Genomic DNA, 22,238 nt, shown 5'->3' with positions numbered 1-22,238 from the left:
ATTGGTTCACCATCCATCCATCCAGTCACTCAATAAAGCCCAACAACAAAACTCTTCGTGTGAGGGGCTGTGGGAATCAAAGACTTATAAACCAGGATGTCTTACCTTGAGGATCTTACCATTTGATGGGAAAAGATACACAGACAAGTGATTGCAGAAGCAGCACAAAGAGATAGAATGAGAAAGTCAAGTCTATCCAGAAGAGGAAGTGTGGTAAAAGAGCTTAGACTTTGAAGAAAGAAGATTTAAATATCAAATCCAGTCCTTGTTAGGCAGCAGGCACTTACCTACTGCCAACTTTTTTTTCATCTGTAAAAATAAATAGTATGTAGAGTTATATAAGAGTTTGCGATATTGTAAGATGCTGTTTAGTAAGGGTTGTACTCTCAGAAGAATGTTGTGGTTAATGTTAGGTGTGGTATTCAGATTAAAACTGAGTGTTTCCTTCACAGCCGTTTTCCTATCTCCCAGGACCAGACCACATCCCCTTCCAAGCCATTCTTGCACCGTCTGCCTCCCAGCCTAGCGCTTGTTCTCACTTTCCTGCCCTCTGCAGCCTTGCTACTGTAGCCTTGGCAGCCCTTTTGTGTGCGGAGGACCATGAGGAGAGGCACCAGGCAGCCGCGCAGGAGGCAAGGTCAGGACGCCTTGCCACTTGGACTCTCTGTGCTGCTTCTGGACTGAATTTAGAGACAGGATCAAAGTACGTAAGAGTGGATTAAGCCACCACATGAACACATACACACACAAGTGTGTGCACACACACCCTCACACACACACACATTCACATACACACACATACACTCACACTCACACACACATGCATTCTCACACACACATACTCTCTCACACACTCACACACACACACACACACACACACATGCCTGCATCCCATGAAGAATGGAATTGCGTGCAGCCCGGCAGCTCTCCCTGCTGGAAGCGAGTCTGGGCTTGCTCGATGCTGAGCACAGTCTCTTTCAGGCTAGCACAGATGTGTGGAGGCCTCCGTCAGGTCCACGCAGTTGAGCCGACACACCATCCAACCCCACCCTGAGCTATGTCTTTTGACTTCATCTAAAAAAGGCACAAAGCACAACTGGAAAAAATGTGATACCAGAGGCAGCACTAACTGGGCAGCAGCCACCTCACAGGCATCTTCTTCTTGTAGCAGGGATAGAAGTGATCCGGGTCCTCCTCTCCGAGTCTTCCTTCATGCAAAAGCGCACATGCCCGTTTCTGTCCCGAAAGACATGAGCATTCAGGAAACACACCATCTACGTCTAAGGGAAAACACATTTTGGTGAACTTGAGATACAGTAGGAGGTACACAAATGAGTAATAGCACCTGTGCACTTTCCATCTCCATAACTGTGCGCCTCCACAGAAATATCCAATTTCAGATTCCTCATCTCATTATGAAGTGACAAGAGTTTCATTTACAGTGCCAAAGAAATCTATTGCTGATTTCAGTCACAGCCGGTCATGGGGTGACGTGACTGCTGTACTCCAGCATGGTGCTTGACAGTTTATGCATGCAGCGTGATGCTAAATTAACCCACCAAGAAATACAAATGTGTACAGTTATGTGTAATATACTCATGTGGTGCCGGTCATACATTAGGGAGAGGAGTAGACCCTGATGACCTCACTGTTTTCAGCCAACAGTGGGTGAACAAGAGCTTAGTGCAAAGCACACAGCAAACAGAGGAAGGTACCTCCCCTTTCCAGGACAGTTGTACTCTAGGCGTGCATCCCCGAATCCATCCCTGCCATCTGTCGTGTCCACAGGGTCTGTAGCTCTATGACTGGGTTTGTCCCTCTTCTCCTTCCTCTGTAGTTATATGGGGCTTGGTTTTGACTTTCTTAAGATCATTTTAGATTCAGGGCTACATGTGCAGCTTTGTGGCATGGAAACATTGCATAATGCTGAGGTTTGGGCTTCTGTTGAACCCATCACTTAAATAGTGAATGCAGTACCTAATAGGCATTTTTCCAACCATTGTCTACCTCCCTTCCTGCCTCCTTTAGGAGTCCCCAGTACTGTTTCTATCTTCGTGTTCATGAGTACACAGCGTTCAGGCCCCACTTATATGTGAGAACATGTGGTATTTGATTTTCTGTTTCTGCGTTAATTCACTTAGGATAATGGCCTCCAGCTGCATCCATGTTACTGCAAAGAATATGATTTTGCTTTTTATGGCTTCATTGTGTCCCACGGTGTACACGCACCACATTTTCTTTCTCCAGTTCACCAATCCAGTCACCCAGGTTGATTCCACGCCTTTGCTATGTTGAATAGTGCTGTGGTTAACATACAAGTGCATGTATCGTTTCAGTGGAAAGATGGATATTCCTTTGGGTATATAGCCAGTAGTGGGATTATTGGGTTGGACGATGGTTCTAAATTCTTGGACAAATCTCTGAACTGCTTTCCACTGTGGCTGAACTGATCTACGTTCCCACTGGCAGCGTGTAAGTGTTCCCTTGTCTCCAAAAACTCACCAGCATCTATTTCTTGACTTTTTTTTTAAAGAGACTTGCACTCACCCTGTCACCCATGCTGGAGTGCAGTGGTGTGATCATGGCGTTTCTAGACTTTTTAATATTAGCCATTCTGACTCGTGTGAGACGGTATATCATTGTGGTTTTGATTTGCATTTATCTGATGACTGGTGATGTGGAGCCTTTTTCCATGTTTGTTGACCATGTGTGCGTCTTCATTTGAGAAATGTCTGTTGTTTTAACCAGCAGTTATTTTAAATGCATACTGATTTCATTAATCTATTTGAATAAAGTCACTAGAATGATTTCAAACTGAAGCTTTTTCAGAGCGTTCTAGAGACCCAAGCCCATGCCACTTTACACAGACATGCGCAGGTCCAGACATTTTATTCAGCTTTCATTACTAGCAAAGACGCAGAGCATTCTAACTGGACCTGAATTCTTAGAGAAGAATCAGGAGCATCAACAAATAGATGAGACTTCCCACTTGCATGGCAGAGTGTGGAATTCATCATCTCATGGTCCAAGCAATCTGCTCCTTAGGTTTTAGTGTTCTGGTTTATAGGTAAATAAAATGCTCTCAGAGGCTTTGAAAATAGTGGTGCTCATTAAAATGATGATGCACTGTTTTTCTTCCCCTGCCTCTGGAAATCGGGCTCATTATGTGATTCCTCCTTTTGAAAATATCAGCCTTTAGGTGTGCCCACCTGGGAGTGGCGCTAGTGAGCTATTCTCATGATGTGAACTCTGTTCTTGGTGCACGTCTCATTCCAACCGACCTGCAGGGGAAGAAACACGAGCTTGCCATTCACATATTCAAGGTGAACTGCAGGAGAAGTTGGAATTAATGCAAAGGAAAACCATCTAGATGGCTCAGAGTGCAAAGTCATGAAATTCACAAATTTTTCCCAAAAAGAGCTCGACCATTCAAAGTACTGGACTGCTCGCACACAAGTGCCTTCTGCAGGGAACTCCAGGGTCTTAAGAGAGTTCGCTTCCTTACTTCACAGTGTTTCTGAATCATTTTCATGTACAACAGTTGGAGTGTCAGGTGGGGTTGGGGGATGCCTAATAAGTGCTAAGAACTCATGGTTAAAGCCTGCATGGGAAAACATAGAATTCTATGGCTGTTCCCCTAGGTTGCCATTGACTTCCTGAGTCCCCAAAGGTAAATGACAGCTAACTATTGGGTGGGAATCATCACTGCACAGAGAGAAAAGTCGGGAGAGGTGTAGCAGAACAGGCAGAGACCTGCAGAAAGCAAACCTGGGCTTGTATCTTTTGGCTGAGATCTGAGAAGCCTTGGGGAAGCCGTCCAATCATCAATGATCTCCAGTACGTCAGCTATATAATCACTTATAGAATCTTCCAGGGAACCACTGAGTGCCATGAGCTCCCATATATATCTCATTTAATCTTCACTAAACCTTGGGACACAAATATTAGTATCTCAGTGTTGACAGTCTTTGAAAGACATTAAATCTATTCAGTGAGTTCATCAGTTAATATTATGTAGATCCATTATATATGCGTGTATGTGTTTCAACACGTCACCTGCCTAGTGGCTAATGCTAGGACTGAAAGAGCAGATGGAGACTTTAGTAATAAGATAAGAAATCAGAAGCGTGGAAAATATTATAATTCTGAGAACAGCATTATATTTACTTTGGAAAATGGGATTCATAATTCATCAATACAGGATTTACAAAATAAAGCATTAATAAAGTGTAAACTAAACATCATTAATAGTTGATTATTCACAAAAAGAGTTGGAGTTGGTATGACAAATGTGTGCTTCTAGTGTAAACATATGGAAGTCAACACAATTAATAAATCTGAGCCCTGTGCATAGAACAGAAGCGATCAAAGCCTTCCTGGTGTTTCAGCTGAAACATTAAGCTCCACTGTGAAGTTTGAAAATAGTTTCTATGCCTGTTTTCTTGAAAATGATTGCTCTTTTCCTTCAAGGCAATGAGAATACAAATGCAAACCCACAGTCAAGGATTAATGTCACTGTCTATTTCAGGTCATGCACTTATCTGTGCCTGCAGATACGTCCATGGCGTATGTCCACATATGTCGATTTCTGGGTGACTGTCATATGTATGCAAAGAAGCTTTTATTAAAAATGAGAGATTACAGAGATTATACATTCCTCCTGCTTTCCACCCAATCCCCCTATCCTTGAGTCTGCTCCATAAACCTATACCTCCACCAAAGGGTACCACAGCACAACGAAAGAAACATAAGCTCAAAACCATTAGCTTCTTGCTAGGAGCTCAGGCAAATGGACCTGCAACAGAGGATGCCCACACTGCGAAAGCTAAAACCCATGGTCGGCTTATGTGTGAGATTTACTTCCTTTTGCTTTCCCAGTCCCTGTAGACAATCATGACTCTGGTATCAGGGCTTACAGTAGCTTTGGATATGCGATTCCAGAGATTTATTGGACATATATACATTGTACTTACAAATCCAGGAAAGGTTAGTGTAACTGAAAAACTGAGTGAGGATCGCATTTGAAAAGACAGACCACATCTTCATCAGACTCTGATGGTTCCTTAGAAGAGCAGTTGGAGTCAGTGAGGCCACAACCTGCCCTGGCACTGGATGTCAGCATGGGCTAGGCTGGAGTAGCCGGGGCAAGACCTGGGCACTAAGCATCATTTGCCAGCTGAACGAGACCCATCACGAGAGGTGGAGACAGCCAGTTGGCTCAGGTGTCACCAGGACAAAGACACTCTGCTCCACAATACCTTTAATGTGCTGATTCAGCCCAGCAGAATCACAGGCCTGATGACCCTGCATCTCCGCCATTGCTCTTCATCATCTTCTTCTGTGACTCCCCCATGCGCGCTCCCAGATTTATGAGACATCAATATTTTTCTGTTACCCAGATAATCATCTCTATCCTTTCACCTAACCTCTTTTCAGAGTAACCACTATGGTTAAGGTTGCAAATTGTTAAAGAAAAGGAAAAAGGTGGCCCTTTTTAGGCACCATCATGACACTTTTAATAGAATGCTTCCCCGATCTTTCCAGGGCTGCGTCGTTTGCTACAACTTCCCAGATTGTCATTTTGAAAACTGCCTTTTTATTGAATCTCTTCCACTCACATAAACTATGACTCATTTCACCAATCACAAACAACACCCCTGAAAATTGGCAAAAGTCTAAATAAATCTCAGGAAAAGAAATCACACAACATGAGCAATGAGTAGAATATGGTAATTATGCATTTCCTTGTTCTCATTTTAAAATCATTTTATTGAGTCTTTTAAAAATAGATTACAAAATCTATCACAATCTGCAAGGGAGGGTCTTGGTTCTGTTCATCAAAATGAAATGTTCATGCTTTCAGGAGGATGGTACAAAGTCATAGGGCCAAAGACTGAACCCCTGGTCTTGATAAGTGCAGGAGACTACCCGCTTGAGGATGCCTGCCATGATCCTCTCCACAGTGAGTCAGCTCCTGTGGCTAACACTAGTGTTATCCATAATCTTTCACATTTGAACATGCAGAAAACCCATGAACATATCAGTTTCTAGACTTTGGTATGGCTCCATTCCACCTCATCCTGGAAATACTTACCTAATATTTCCCAGGCTGTATTTCTCAAACGTAGTCACTGTGATGTTCGTCTAGTACTTTTATTAGATTCACATTCAAGAAGGAGTTGAAGATTGCCATGACTGTGTATTTGTTAACAATCTCCATGGGGACACTTTCCTAAAATACCAGTTTGCCTCATTGTTCTGTGAAGACCTAGTCCATCTGTCCACGATGAAATCTCTGCTTACATCCCTAACTACATGTTGTCCATTCTCGGCACTGTGTCAAGCAGCTGGGAACTCGAAGGGTTCTGTGTAGCTGTGGCATGGGAGCCTTTGGTTTTGTTTTCTCTTGTATCACAGAATAACGTCTAGTATGGAGCTCTCATGGGGTCAGCATCCTTAGTAAAGCACACCTAGGCACCAGCAATAATACTGGCCGACAAAAATGCAACTCTCGGAGAGGAGCACTGCAGCCCTCTACAATGTTGGCGTTACTCACCGTCATCACATCGTTCTCAACTCAGTAGCTAAAACACCCATGTAGATCATGTGAAGTTGCCATTTCACAAAACCAGTTGATAGTGCCACGAACACTAACTTAGAATCCCCCATGACTGCAATTAATTAAATAAAACACACTGCCCCAACTCAATCATGTCCTGTTCATCACCTCTTTCCAATACTGAGGCCAACATCTGACCACCTGTTTGCAGGTGCTGCTGTGCCTGTCCTGGAATCTCATGGAATTTCATGGAGAAGAATTTCACAGAAGAATTGTCATCATGGTAGAACGGTGGCCCCAGCATCCTCCTCCATGCCTGGGCACGCTGGACATGTGGGGGATGCACATCTGCTGATCGCATATACCACCTGCCCTTGGGCTTCCCATGGGTCCATGTGAAACCTCTTCAGAGAGCCTTTCCTCACAAACTCCAATGGAGCAGAAGTCTTTATATTCACAGAACTTTGTATAAAACCAGCAAGAGAGGCTGCTGTGATTTCTGTCATGTAGACAAGGCAACTATCACAACAAAAAGCAATCAGGCCCTTAATCTGAGCCTCTCCCAGCCAAACAGTGCCTTTTCCTTGAATGCAGCATTGGTTTACCTAATCATATGGACTCTGTGCTTCAAGTCTTCTCCACTCTGTCTCCTGCTGCCCAGTGTTTCTAGAAGTCTTGGTCTATGCCACGGCTGTTTGGTCTCTTTGCTCTTTTCCAACAGGTACTAGTTGCCATGGAAATATGGAGGGCATTCATTTTGGATAAGATTCATCGAAACTCTTTATGAAATGAAATTACCATTAGTCATTTCTCTTGGCTTTCTGCAGCAGGGGCTGACATACATCCCACAGCTAAGTAAATGGCTCTGGATAATTAACCTAAGAGTCTCTGTGCTGATGTGGCATAAACATAAGGAGCTAAACCTCTGGTTTTAGACAGGCTTATCCAGTTCCTGCAAACCCTTTTCACCTTGTGGAAAAAAAGACCCTAGGCAGAGTCAACTGGAAGCATGGAGGACCTTGGTTCCTGTAGGTGATCTGCAAACTTGAGGGGGAAATTGCAATCAATCGGGGAAATTTCAGTGGGGTGGAATGCAGTCCCTCTGCAATTGCTTCTGACCCCAGACTGACAAAGTTCACCTAGCACATGATAGGGCCAGGGTGAATCAGGGAAAATGTCTGGGAACCCATTATGTCCCAGCAAAAGCTACTCCCCCTCATCCTGCAAAAGCTACTAACCTGTGAGCAGTGTGAGGAAATACTGTCTCTTTGGAAATGCCCATATACATTTGTGTGTGTGTGTGTGTGTGCGTGTGTGTGTGTGTGTGTGTGAGACATGGTAAAAGCCCCATAAAACTGCATACCTCAACCATACCTCGGCTTTCTGTTGAAACTGCTCTCTGTAACCCTAAATATGACAGGCAAGCAGTCCAAACCCACGCCATCTTGGCCCCTGCAACTTGCAATAAGTAACTAAAGTCTGTAATTTCCACCCATACCCAGACAATGTGTAAACTAATGCTTATCTTCTACAAGAAAGTTTATCTTTAGAAGATAAACTAATGCTTATCTTCTAAAAGAAAACCCATTTAATTTTCTTTTCCAAGAACTGCAGGTGAGTTCAGGTCTAGAAACAAGTCTGTATCAAGTCAATTTTATATTTCTAAGGTGTGCTGCAGGAGGGCTTGCTGGGATGGGGTGTTTTACTTAGCTCCCAGCACCCCTGCATAAAGGCAGGGTCCCAAGAGCCTTAAGAAGCCGGACCAGAGACCTGCTGTGGCCCATGCCCACCCAAGCCAGGGCAGCACTGTGAGGGGTGAGAATGAGGGCCAAGAGAGGTGCCTGGTGCTCACTCTACGGCCAACTTTGCAGCATGAATCACGAAGTCGCCTCATGTCTGTTGGCTTCAGTGCAGCGTTGTCAAAATGAGAGCTCTGGGCTAAATGAGTACCAAGGCTGTTTCAGATCTGAAACGCTAATCTGAGGCCTATGCGGACACCCTTGACTGGCCAAATCAGTTCAAATTGTGCTACGCAGGTGTGCTCATCTCACCGGGGCTGATGCTGGTAGACAGCAAGAGCTGTCTGGGGAGTCCAGCAGAGTTTCCTAACTTGCCACAGGCAGGTGCCACCTTGCAGCATTCATCTGTCAGTCTCATTTGGGGGAAAGAATGGTAGTGCATGGGACAATCAAGCCGTAATTAATTGCTGAGCCCCATAATGCTGACTTCAAATCCCATGGCCTGACTAGATAAATTACTATGACAAATGGATGTGACCACATTTTTTTTTCAGAGTCAGATGCTCTCACTAAGAAGAGGCAGCAGATGGCTCAGCACAGTTCAGCTTTCTCCGTAGCCCCTCTGCCCTGGTGAATGGGAGTGATGGTGACTGACATTTCCCACTGCCATGAAAAGTTGTTATAATTATGGTAGTTGCCTCTTAATAAAACAGGCACATATTGAACTTAAGACATTAAATCTATTATTGTTATATAATTATCTTCTCTCTTTTTTCAACACTTTTTTGTTGAAATATAATTCAAACCCCATACATCACCCTTTTAAAGTGCACAGAATTCAACATTTTTCATTATACTTACAGAGTTGTGCAACTGCCACCAGATTCAAGCTTAGAACATGTTCATTGCTGCAAAAAGAACGCCCTACACATTAGCAATCACTCCTAAATATTCCCAGTTCTCCCACAACCTAGACACTGTCAATCTTCTTTCTATTTGCATAGATTTGCCTATGTTGCACATTTCATTTATATGGAACCATGTGACTGGCTACTGGCTTCTTTCATTTAGCATAATGTTTCCAAGTTACTCAAGTTGTAGCATGTGTCAGTACTTCATTTCCTTTCATTGTTGAATAATATTTGGTGGGATACATATACCACATTTCATGTATCGTTGAACACTAACGTACAAGATTTTGTGCTGGCAAATAATTTTGTTTCTCTTGGGCATATACCTAAAAGTAGGTCATAGGATGAATCATAGGAGACTTCTATATTTAACATCTTTTTTTTTTTTTTTTTTTGAGACAAGAGTCTCGATCATATTGCCCAGGCTGGAATGCAATGGCCCAATCTTGACTCACTGCAACCTCTGCCTCCCAGGTTCAAGCGATTCTCCTGCCTCAGCCTCCTGAGTAGCTGGGATTACAAGCACGTGCCATCATGCCCAGCTAATTTTTGTATTTTCAGTAGAGACAAGGTTTCACCATGTTGGTCAGGTTGGTCTTGAACTCTTGACCTTGAGTGATCAGCCACTCTCAGCCTCCCAAAATGCTGGGTTTACAGGCATAAGCCACCACGCCCAGCCCTATATTTAACTTTCTAAAGAATGGCTGGATTGTTTGCAAAGCAGCTGCACCATTTTGCATTCCCACGAGCAGCCTGTGAGGGCTCCAGGGTATCCACATCCTCACCAACACTTGTCTGTTCATCTTGGTAAAGCCACCATGGTAGTTGGTTGTAGCATCTCATGTGGTTTTGATTCACATTTCCTGGACGGAGATTGCCGTCCATCTTTCCCTGTCCTTTTTGGCCATCTGTATATTCTTTGCAGACTGTTCAAATCTTTGCCCATTTTTAACTTTCTTATTTGTCTTTTTATTATTGAGTTGGAAGAGTTCTTTACATATTCTGGATACAAGTTTCTTATTATATATATTATTTAAATTGTTTTTTAAAAAATTTTGTCTATAGTCTTTTTAACTGCTTGGGGTATCCTTTGAAGCATAAACATTTTTTTATTTTGATAATATTTTATTTATTGTTTTTCTTTTGATGCTTGTGATTTCTGTGTCATATTCAAGAAGACCTCGCCTATCGCAAGATAGCAAAGATTTACACCTGTATTTTCTTTAAGAGTGTTAGAATTTTAACTCTGAAATTTGAGTCTGTAATTCCTTTTGAGTTAATTTTTGTAATAACTGCTTTAAATTATTTGTTTTCTAAATATCATATATGTGCCTTCTCAAAGGCAGTTTTAATTCTCTGTTTTGTTTTTTCCATGTATAGGTCAGACTTCTTTTTTCATGTCTTGCACTCTTTTTAGAAAAATTATGAATTAAAAATGATATATTGTAACAGCCATGCATACTGACTTCTCCCCTACTCTCCAGTGTGTGTAGTTGTGTATTGACATGTTTGAAAACATGGTTGAGCTATTTCAGTGAAGTCTTTCTACCATACGTAGCCTCTAATGTCAGTCTTCAAAGAGCACAGCCACGGGCCTGCGTAAAGCCACCAAGAAATGTTGGTGGTTTTCTTTCAAGGTTTTTAGCATCTTTTTCTTGTCTTTATGCTAAGTTAATTGCTTCTCTGGGTATCCACCCTGTTGCAAGTCTTCAGTAATTGCCAGCTGATCACTCCATTGTTTTCAACAGTGACCGGGCACACAAATTGCTCTCCAGTCTCCTTTGCTCAAATTTGGGCCCTTTGCAAAATTAGTTTTTGAGGCTGGTCTCTGATGTTTGTTCCTAACCTTAGAGAATGCTTCTAAGTTGTCTCTTTCCCTGGTTCGCTTTGAGAAACTTCTAGTTTGTCTATGCTTTACTATGTTTCTGTCCTCAGTCTGTTAGTCTTCTTAATAGCTTACCATGAAATCTCTAGTGTTTTCCACAGTCCCCTTAGACTTGAACTTCCCCTGCCCTCCCTTCCAGATAAAGCCAGTTACCTTTAGAACATTCTTATGGCTCATCTCCTCCCACACCACCCACCAATAAAAGCCTATGAGCCACTTTTCCACAACTGAGAACAGAGACAGTGGGCCCTTTCTCTCAGAGAGATACCTCTGCTTTATGAACAGGGTACTAAGTGGGGGTCAGAAGCCTCCGGTCTTCCAGTGGGGGTTAGACAGAGGAAGAGGCCCCAGCTTCTTAGCCCTTCTTGCCTAGGATAGAGATTCTGTAAACACATCTGGAGTGATGAGAAATGCTGGTGTCCTGGTTGTCCTAGGAAAATACCATAGCCCTAGACTCGGAGCCAGTGGGAAAGGGACTCCTGTATTCCTACCTGCACCCATCTCAAATAGAACTGCCATCAACACTGAGACAGAAGGAAGAGGGTGTAGTTAACGGCTTACATGCAGGGTCTCTCGCTATTCTGACTGTGATTTAATAGAATTTTCTTGAATAAACGTTTCTTTCTTTGCCGTATGCACTAAGGACGGTTTCCAGACACTTTAAATGTTTCTGTACACATAATTTTCATCTTTTATGATTGTTTTACTTAAGAAAGGGTCCACGGACCTCCTCATACCCCCGTCTTGAGGTCATATCTCTCATTTATTTTTAAAGAAGATAATTATAGTTTTAGGCAGTTGAATCTTAAATTTATTTAGAGCTGAACTGATTTGGAGCTAATTCATAATTAAGGCCTCAGTCGCTTTTTCTCCAGTAATGATAATATTGAGCAGTACAGTGAATACACCCGAGTACAACGTCTAGGTCTACTCGTAACTAGCTCTGCAAACTTCCACAAGCTGTTTTTTCCTTAATAGCAATTCCATATATTGAATTGGAATATCACTAGGATTTCTGGGAATCTATGAAAAGGGATTCCATTATGTTTCAGTGACTTTGTGATTTAAAGAAGTTCCTTCTCATACGTTGTGTCATTCATTCGTGATATACACCAAGGCCCCGTGGCCTGGAGACGTGTCTACTTATTTTCTGATGTTTGGCCTATGGGGTAGCACGTGCTTTACTGCTGAGCTGCCTAGTGCTTGCTCACTTCACAAAACCTTGATCAGCCTGTGATAGACGTGTTGCAAGTCTGATTCCAACTGACCCATTCCAAATGAGGCACCCTCTGGTCCTGGTGTCTGATGTCAGCACACCTGCACATCCTGATGCCCCCAAAGTACCAGCCAGACAATCTGCCTGACCTGCATGTGCTCGGGAGAGCTGGGCTTCCGCTGCTCAACAGAGAGGGCATCGAGCTGGGAAGAGGAAGCTACTAATTCTGCCGTTTAAGTTCATGGTTTTCTTGCAATCGTTTCATGGCTCTGGGCCTCCATTTCTCAACTGTAAAGTGGCAACATTTGTCAATATAAATGTCAACTGTGTTTAACAGATGGATTTTGGTTATTTTTTTCACTGAAATAATGCGGGTTCCTGATGGTGTGGTGGCTAAGGCACTTGTTTAGGCTAGAAATGCCCAGTTGCCAATTTGAAGTTTATCACTCTTCTGAAATACAAACTCCTTGGTAGCTCCTGTTCTCACTGGGACATTGAGTGTGAGTACGTGCATGTCAGAAATCGGTTCTGGTTGGTTTTGTTCTTTTCTATTTGTTTTTGTACCAAACCTGGAAGGCATTGAGAATCAATTCTAGGTAGATGGTAAGGAACAGAAAAGTGTGTTGTGAGTGTAGAGCCTCAAAACAACAATAATGACTGTGTTCCTCATCCCAAAATCCCTTAAGACTTAAGGCTTTGAAGTTCTTCAGAGACTGAAACAGAAGCCCAAGGCTTTTCAAGAAAGGTCAGAGGCCACGGAGGCCACAGCTCCAGGCCTGTTTGCATGCAAGAGAGTCCCGTCTGTTTGATTCAGAGGTACTCTACCATCAGAGAGTAAGAAAACTTCCAGATAATGATAGAAACTCCAAAATACATTTTTAAATGAATGAATATATATCCTTAACAATCAGGGTTTCATTTTTTTTTTTTTTTGCATGTAGAGTGAATCATTTAAAAAAGTTTCTGACAGTGTGTGTAACCTCAGCCCAGCTCCCAGGAGTGGTACCTCCATCCTTTTCCCATGCTGGGAGTGCAGTGAACTGAGCTGGATGGAGAGATCGTTAACAGGAAACTGGTAGCAATTCAGGAGGTGATGAAGGGGCCCTTGGGCAAGGGGAGAATAGTTGACGAAGAAACACCATGTCCAAACGAAAACACAAGAGAAGCCAGCCCAGTGTCAACAGGCTGGAGAAGAGGGGTACCCCCATGAGGGGTGCCCCCAGTCTGTGGGATAAAGGAGGATGGCAAGGAGGATGAGGAGTGGCTTTGCATGGGAATAAAACTTGACAACTAAAGAGGGTGTTCTGGGAATGACATCTGAACACAAGGAAAGGTGTTGCTGCATCCACAGCGACCCTACTCCTCCCCAGCAGGAGGGGAAGTGGGGAGTTGATGGTACCTCTGCCCATCACGGCATAAAATTACTCATGAAACCTGCTTTAGTAAAGGCAGCTATTTTAAATACATATATTGAAACATAATAGTTAGACATGTTTACGAGGTCCATGTGATATTTTGATACAAGCATACAACGTGTAATGATCAAATCTGGGTAACTGAAAAATCCATCACCTCAAGCTTGTATCATTTACTAAATTTTCCAGGTGCTGTACTCAGCACTTTATGTGAAACACACCTTCTAATGTTCTTTAGAGCCACAGGAAGGTGGCATTCTTATCCCCATCTTAAAGACAAAAAATACCGAGGTTTCAAAGATATGTAACTTGCCCAAGTGCTCAGAAGCAGTAGAATCAGAACCTGGGTCTTTTTAAACAGAGCTTATGCTCTTATTCACATGCCTTCCTGCCTCCTCCAGATAATCTAGGCAAAAGTTACCTGCTGGCCAGCAGCTCATCACTGCAGCAGTGGGTACTTTGTGTGGCATGGGGGCTTCACCCTCAGAGCAGGCAGTCACCTGCTATGCAGCTGTGTGCCTTTGAAAGGAATTTAACTTCCAGGAGAATTGTCCACTTCTTCTGTCAAAGAAGGATGACACTAAGACATCCAGCCTCAGGGTGTCACTGTGGGGATTCGCAGAGACAGTTACATGAAGGAAAGTGTGCTCTCTGCACAAAGCAAAAGCTCCATAAATGTCGACATTATTTGCAGTATTATTGACAGTGTTACTAATATTATGTTTGCAAATCATCATTAGGGCCAGACCTGGGCTGAGGTGAAGGCTGATTTTATGTCTGTGTGCTGAGATGGATAAGCTTTACTGCTGTTTGGAGGGAGGAGTTGGTTTTCCCAGAGGATGCGATTCCTTTCTCTAGGTCCTCGTGAAGAGGCGTGGGTGGCCAGCTGTGAGTGGAACCTGCCCTGTGTTCTGCAAATGCTCTGTGCTTTGGAGGGGTGTCTTCCTGTCCTCACCAAGGGAGCAGTGGATTCTGCCTCCTTCTTCGGATCTGTAAGGGGATTGTGTATTCTAGCGAGTTTCGTGTCATCTAAATTCCTTTGACCTTTAATAAGGTCGCACCATCCTCTATGACCTTCTTCCTGAGTGTCTAGTTGCTCAACTTGTTATGACAAGAACTGAATTTCTTCTAGAAATTTGGTATAGAGTGAACACTACAACTATGGAAAAGAAGTAAAAGGAGGAGGAGGAGGAGGAGGAGGAGGAGGGCAAGATGGATTCTGAGTGCGGCTGAGAGAGATGCCGGGTACCAGCTGCGTAGGCAGAGTGCTTTGAATTACCTTTTTCATTCCATGCTAAAATTCAATTTCCGTGATTTTACAATAAAGGAGCTTGGCTGCATGAACAACCGGCTTTACATATCAATATAGGCTCACAAATTTAGGGTCTAAAATTGAGGTGAACAGAGAGACAGAGAGAAACAGTTGATCCTGCCGGCACCCTGCGGCTCAGCATTCTCAGAAACGATGTCGCCATGGAAGTGAGCCTAGGAACCCAGTGAGGCAACGTCTGGGCTGGATTTCTGGAGCCAGTGCTGACTTAGGATGAATGTGCCGGCCAGATGCATTGCCAGGATGGGGGTCCGTACCTGAGACTCAGGCCACCACTCAGGGCAAAAGGCAGATCACGTCGGGAGCCCACCCTTGACCAGAGCCCATCTTACGCTGCATGGAGCTGGAGAATGTTGCCCTTCTCAGCCATAAGACCAACAACACCTGCATGAACATCACGTTCTAATCCATCCAGGACCTGGCTGGTTCCAGGTAAGACGTGCAAAGCTGAGATCAGTTTTTATTAACGTTTTAAAAAGGATTTTATCCTACATTTTCAATGAGCATTGTGCATTGTTAATGATCCTGGTCTTTGTTTGAGAAAAGGCAAAGTCTAATATAATTTCTATTTAGAAAACTTGACTCTTCAACCCCTACTTCCGGTAGCCTCTCATCACTGGTGAATGAAGTCCAACATCACACCATGTCTGGAGTACGAGTACGCTTTGTGAGCCCGACTCTGGCTACTTGGCCAACTCCACTCATTCCCTTCCTCCCCTCTCTGCTAATGTGTTCTGGCCTTCCAGAACTGTGGAGTCTGCCTTCCAGCTTTGCATCAAATACAAATATTTCATCTCACCGCAGGGGGTTTGCAGTGGTTATCCCCGCCGCCTTGCAGGGACTCCTTGGAGAGCCTCAGCTGTGCATACTTCACTTAGGTATCTGCTCAGATGTTCTTCTGCAGATGGGCCCCTCTGATCACTCCACCAAAATCCCAACACGTAGTCCTCGTCTCAGTTCTCCCTAGCTCTGGTTCTTATTATCTGTTGGTATTGCCTGCCTGTCTCCTTGTTTGGCCCTTGTTTGGACCCATAAGGTGCAGATACCAAATACATTCACTGCGCTCTCCGTTAGCTCCCAGTACCATCAAGGCCCTCGGTTTCAGGCTTCCTTCTGCTCCCAACCTGGTCTTGGCACTGAATGCCCAGCATAGAGAGGCTGGCGTTGTTAGCTCCTCTGATTTCTTAGCTCCATTTCCTGTGCTAGCAGATATTCATGGCCCTCAGGGTTGAAGGAAGGGGAGAAAGGAAAACCCCTATGAGACTTGTAGAGTGGCTGGCTTCCTCCCACATGGACAGGACAGCATTGTGGGTCCCTCTGAGGCCTTTCACTCGGGGACCTGTGGCCAAATTTCCAATCATTTCAGCTGTGCCTTGTATAAGCTACTTATCTTTCCCTCCCTCCTTCCCTCCCTCCCTCCCTTCCTCACTTCCTTCCTTCCTTTTTTTCCTGTATTGTATCTTTTCATCATCTTCTGCATTCCATCCCGTGATTTCCTCAATCTTCTAAATAACTGCTTTTGCGATTGTTGTTGTTTTAATTTTCATATATTAAGTTTCACTCTTTGTGCTGTAAAGATTAATGGATATGACAAATACGTATACCATATGTCTGCCATGATACCATCATACAGAAGAGTTTCAGCACCCTAAAATTCCCCTGTGCTTCGCCTGTTTAACCCTCTCTCCCTCCCTCTGAATCCCTGGCAACCACTGATCTTTCCACTGTCTCTGTAATTTTGCCTTTCCAAAAAGTCATATACTTAGAATCATATGGTATGTATTCTCTTCAAACTGACTTCCTTCACTTAGCAATATGTGATTAAGGTTCACATATGTCTTTTCATGGCTTGATAGCTAAAAAATAAATTATTTGGTAATTTATTCTTATTACTAAATAGTCTTCCATTGTATGAATATATCACTTTGTTTATTCATTCGTTTACCTTTGAAAGAACATCTTGTTTACTTCTCAGTTTTGGTGACTATGAAGAAAGTGGCTAAAACATTCACATTCGGATTTTTGTGTGGACATGATTTTCAAATAAGCTGGGTCAATACCTAGAAGTTTAATTGCTAAATCATATGGTAAAACAATGTAGCTTTGTAAGAAAATGACAAGCTTTCTGCATTCCCACCAGCAGTGAATGAGAGTTCGTGTTGCTCCACATTCTCATCACCAATTGGTTTTATCCGTTTTTTGGATCTTAGCATTCCGGTAATAATAGATACAGGAGTATCTCACTGTTGTTTTCATTGTAATTCCGCCGTGATAAATAATTCTGGGTATCCTTTCTCGTGTTTGTTTGCCATCTGTGTATCATGTTTGATAAGGTACCCCTTCAGGTCTTTTGCCCATTTTAAAAAGTAGGGATCTTATTGATGAACTTTATAAGTTCTCTGCTTATTTGGATACAAATCCTTTATCAGATATGTGTTTTGCAAATATTTTCTCCCAGTCTGCGGTTTGTATTTTTATTCTCTTAATTATATCTTTCACAGCACAGAGAATTTTAAATTTTAATCAAGTCCAATTTATCAATTTTTTTCATGCATTATGTTTTGGTTTTATATCTGAAGATTCATCACCCAATATATCACATAGATTTTCTGCTATTGTTTCTTCTGGAAGTTTTATATCTTTGCATTTTACATTTAGGTCTATAATTGATTTTGAGTTAATGTTTGTGAAAAGTGTAAGGTCTGTGTCTAGGCTTTCTTTTTTTATTTTTTAATATGGATGTTCAAATTTTCCAGCACTATTTTTTAAAAGATACTCTTCTTTCTTCATTTAATTGTCTTTGCTTCTTAGCTAAAGATCAGTTGAAAGTACTTGTGTGGGTCTGCTTCTGAGCTGTCTACTCTGTTCCATCAATCTACATGTCTATACTCGCAGCAACACCATGCTGTCTTGAGTACTGTAGCTCCATAGTGAGTCTTGGAGTTGTGTAATGTGACTGCCCTAATTTTGTCATTCTTCTTCAGCATGGCCATTCTGGGCCTTTTCACTTTCCATGTACACTTTAGAATCAATTTTTTCGTATCTACACAATAGCTTTCTGAGATTTTGATATGGGTGATGTTGAATCTATGGATCAAGTTGGAAAGAATTGGTATCTTGACAATTTCGAGTCTTCCAACCTATTAACGTCGAATATCTCTCCACATATTTAGATTTTCTTTAATTTCTGTCACTGGAATTTTGCAGCTTTTCCCATGTAGATTCTGTAACTGGGCCACCTTTGACTCCTTTCCCATTCCCCGGGCTTCTGCAGGTCATCTCTCTTTCCTGCAGGTCATCTCTCTTTCCTGTAGTCATCTCTCTTTCCTCTTTCCCATTCCCCGGGCTTCTGCGGGTCATCTCTCTTTCCTGTAGTTATCTCTCTTCCTCTTTCCCTGCAGTTCTACACCACCTCTCTTACTTCTCAGGAGATAGTTCCCTTCCCCTGCCATGGTGGAACTCCAGTCGTCTCCCAAAGAGCCACCTTTCTTGACTCAAAAGTAGAGCCAGCTCCATAACCCCTCACTTTAGATTCCTCCTGTGACTGTTAGATTCCATCTCTGTGCCCTGCACACTCCAGAGGATCCCTGCTAGATTCCTGGGAGGTCTGGTTGATAACAGAGATGGTAAACTAACTCACCTTCTCCTTCCCTTCCTAAGGTGGAGGTGAGGATGCAACACATAACTCTTTCCAAGGTCATCTTCTGCTGCTTCTTCGTAGCCTACATATGGGTGCTGGTCTTAAACTGGCAAAACAAGTTTCACAATCACTTAAGAGGTCCACAATACACATTGCTTTAGGGTGCAGCATCTGTAGAGTCTCTCATACTAAAGAGCAAGGATGTGGAGGCCTCAGATGAGACTAAAACAGAGTTTCAGCATCTTGTCACCCTTGTGTAGTGCCTCTGACACCAAAGGATGGGTGATCTGTCACTAAAGAATGGATACTTGTGGAAAATAAAGAATGTAAATTACTGTCATAATATGTCACAGAGGAGAGGCAAGTCACGTTGAAAAATTAGGGAGGAGTAGCATAGGAAGCAAACTGTAATCACAGTCTTTTTGACGAGACAAACGGTAATAAATAATGAAATAATAATGACACACTCTGACAGCTTCCAAAAGGGATGTCCGTGTAGAACTGTGGATTTCAGTCAGCATAATGCTTGAGAATGCCTGGTGGGGGAAATGGGTCATGGAAAGATTGCTCGAGAAAGTGACACCTGAACTATGTCTTAAAGAATAAGTAAAATTGGCCGGGCACGGTGGCTCACGCCTGTAATCCCAGCACTTTGGGAGGCCGAGGCGGGTGGATCACGAGGTCAAGAGATCGAGCCCATCCTGGCCAACATGGTGAAACCCCGTCTCTACCAAAAATACAAAAATTAGCTGGGCGCGGTGGTGCACGCCTGTAGTCCCAGCTACTCAGGAGGCTGAGGCAGGAGAATTGCTTGAACCCAGGAGGTGGAGGTTGCAGTGAGCCGAGATTGCGCCATTGCACTCCAGCCTGGCGACAGAGCGAGACTCCTTCTCAAAAAAAAAAGAAAAGAAAAAGAATAAGTAGAATATCGACAGAAGAAGGAGTACGGGTCTTGGAAGCAGGAAAGAGGCAAAGGAAATAGCAATAGGAAAAGGAAATAAAAGAGAGAGAAAAAAATAGTGGTTCTGTCAGAGGCATTTGAACCAGAGAAACTCCGTCCTGAATAGGGAATAGGTAAAATAAGGCTGAAACCTACTGGGCTGCATTTCCAGGAGGTTAAGGCATTCCGTGTCACAGGATAAGACAGGAAGTTGGCACAAGATACGTATCAAAAAGACCTTGTTGATAAAACTAATAAAGAAGCAGGCTAAAATCCACCAAAACCAAGATGGCGAAAAAGGCGACCTTTGGTCATTCTCACTACTCATTATACGTTAATCATAATGCATTAGCACTCTAAGAAACAATCCCACCAGTTACAGTTAACAGATGCTACAGCAATGTAAGGAAGTTACCCCGTATGGTCTAAAAGGGAAGGAATCCTCAGTTCCTGGAATTGCTCACCCCTTTCCCAGAAAGCTCATGAATAATCCACCCCTTGTTTGTCATATAATCAAGAAATAACCATAAAAATGGGCAGTCAGCAGCCCTTGGGGCCGCTCTGCCTACAGAGTTGCCATTCTTTATTCCGTTACTTTCTTTTTTTTTTTTGAGATGGAAATTTCGCTGTTGTTACCCAGGCTAGAGTGCAATGGCGCGATCTAGGCTCACCGCAACCTCCGCCTCCAGGGTTCAAGCAATTCTCCTGCCTCAGCCTCCTGAGTAGCTGGGATTACAGGCACGCGCCACCATGCCCAGCTAATTTTTTGTATTTTTAGTGGAGAAGGGGTTTCACCATGTTGACCAGGATGGTCTTGATCTCTTGACCTTGTGATCCACCCGCCTCGGCCTCCCATCTGTTACTTTCTTAATAAACTTGCTTTCACTTTCCTCTCTGGATTCACCTTGAATTCTTTCTTGTGCAGGATCCAAGAAACCTCTCTTGGGGTCTAGATCAAGACTCCTTTATGGTGGCAGTTTTCTCCCTGGGTTTGGAGAAGAACAAGAAATGTCAGTAATTGGAATGGAGAATTTATGTATCAAAGTGATAGAAGAAGAAAATTAATGTAACAGTGTAAAATTAATCCATGGCCAAATGATTGAAAGTCTTGTATATCCATGTTAGAGAGTATGGGCTTTAGTCTGCAGGTAATGGGGAGTCATTAACGATGGGGAACAGAGCAGTGAGGGATGGACCCAGAAAAAGGAAGACTTATACATCAGTCAAATGATACACCTGGAGCAGCCACTCTGTTCCAAGCAGTGGAATGGAAGCCAGAGATACATCCAAGGTGAGACAGGCAGTGTTTCTGCCTTGTGGAACTCTCAGGGTCAAGTTAGGATCTTTTGCTGTCAAGGGAGTTAGTGATCATGAGAGTCTAGCAAAATTATGGAGAAAAAGGGACATAGCCCGGGAATGGTTGGGGAATAGGGTGAGTGACAGGATATGGAACAAATCACAGACCAAAGATGACTGAAGTTTCTAGCATGAGCCAGACGGATGTCAAGATACAAGCTGCAGGATAAATGATGGAAAGAATTAAAAAGGAAAAAGGAGCAGGTGGTGGATCTGTGGTAACTAGATAAGAAGTCAACTGCAGCGTGGTGAGTCAGCCGGGGAAGAACTCATGATATATTAAACTATAGAGGGAAGGAACAAATATTATTTATATCTACAGCATATCCAAGGAGCAACAAAAATAAATTTAAAGAAACTTAGAGCGAAAGGCAATGAGTGATTGTCACAAAACTCAGACTTGCATAAATGTTCCCCAGAAGCTACAGCTCACCTGCCAAGGATCTGCTGTCCTGATGAAATTTCCTCCACTCGTCCTCACCAGCCCATCCTCCAACCAGTCAAAACATGACCTGTGGTTTTTTTTGTTTAGTCTGCAAATTCGAGGAAGGAAACGAATGACTTCAAAAACCCATTTTCCACGTAAGCTAAGTATAAGGTACAAGAGGCGAATATGAGTTAAGGACTTAGCCCTGAAGCTGCGATATCTGCCCCTGCTGGGCCATTGGTCTGCAGTGCCTTGAGAGTGAACAATGGCTGAACACACCACCCCTCAAGCCAGAAAGATCCTAAGTCTGCACAGTGGAATTCCTCATTTCTAAAGTTCTTGAAACTTCTCTTCTGATTTGGGCTTCTGCATCCTTGTCCCACCTCATCTCAACTATCCATTGAATAAGGTGGATGGTTGGATCCACTGAGAAACAGAGGTCAGGCGTCTGGCTAAGGCTGGGTAAGGAGGACCAGGGAAAGCCCAGAGGAAGCCACAGGAGTGTGGGGCCAGCTCCTCTCCCCCTTTCCTCAGTTGCCCCTGGGGTAGGGCGTTCCACAGAACAAGGAACGAGGAGATCAAGTTTCTACATTAACACAAAATCAGAATGAATGTGAATACAAGATGGAGTAGACAGGGTCCAGATTCCAAAGCCAGTATACCTCGGCATCTAGGCAGATGGCATGGCCATTTCATTCATTCATCAACCCTTTATGCTATAACTATGCATTACAAGCACAATAAAAGTCTCAAGAGATGCGAAAATTTATTAATTTATTAAACAGTTACTGAGCTTCCACGCTAGGCCAGATGTTGTGCC

This window comes from Aotus nancymaae, unplaced genomic scaffold (genome assembly GCF_030222135.1).
Source record: "Aotus nancymaae isolate 86718 unplaced genomic scaffold, 86718_ANA_hifiasm-v0.15.2.pri h1tg000001l, whole genome shotgun sequence".
NCBI classification, from domain to species: domain Eukaryota; kingdom Metazoa; phylum Chordata; class Mammalia; order Primates; family Aotidae; genus Aotus; species Aotus nancymaae.
This window is presented reverse-complemented; position numbering follows the sequence as displayed.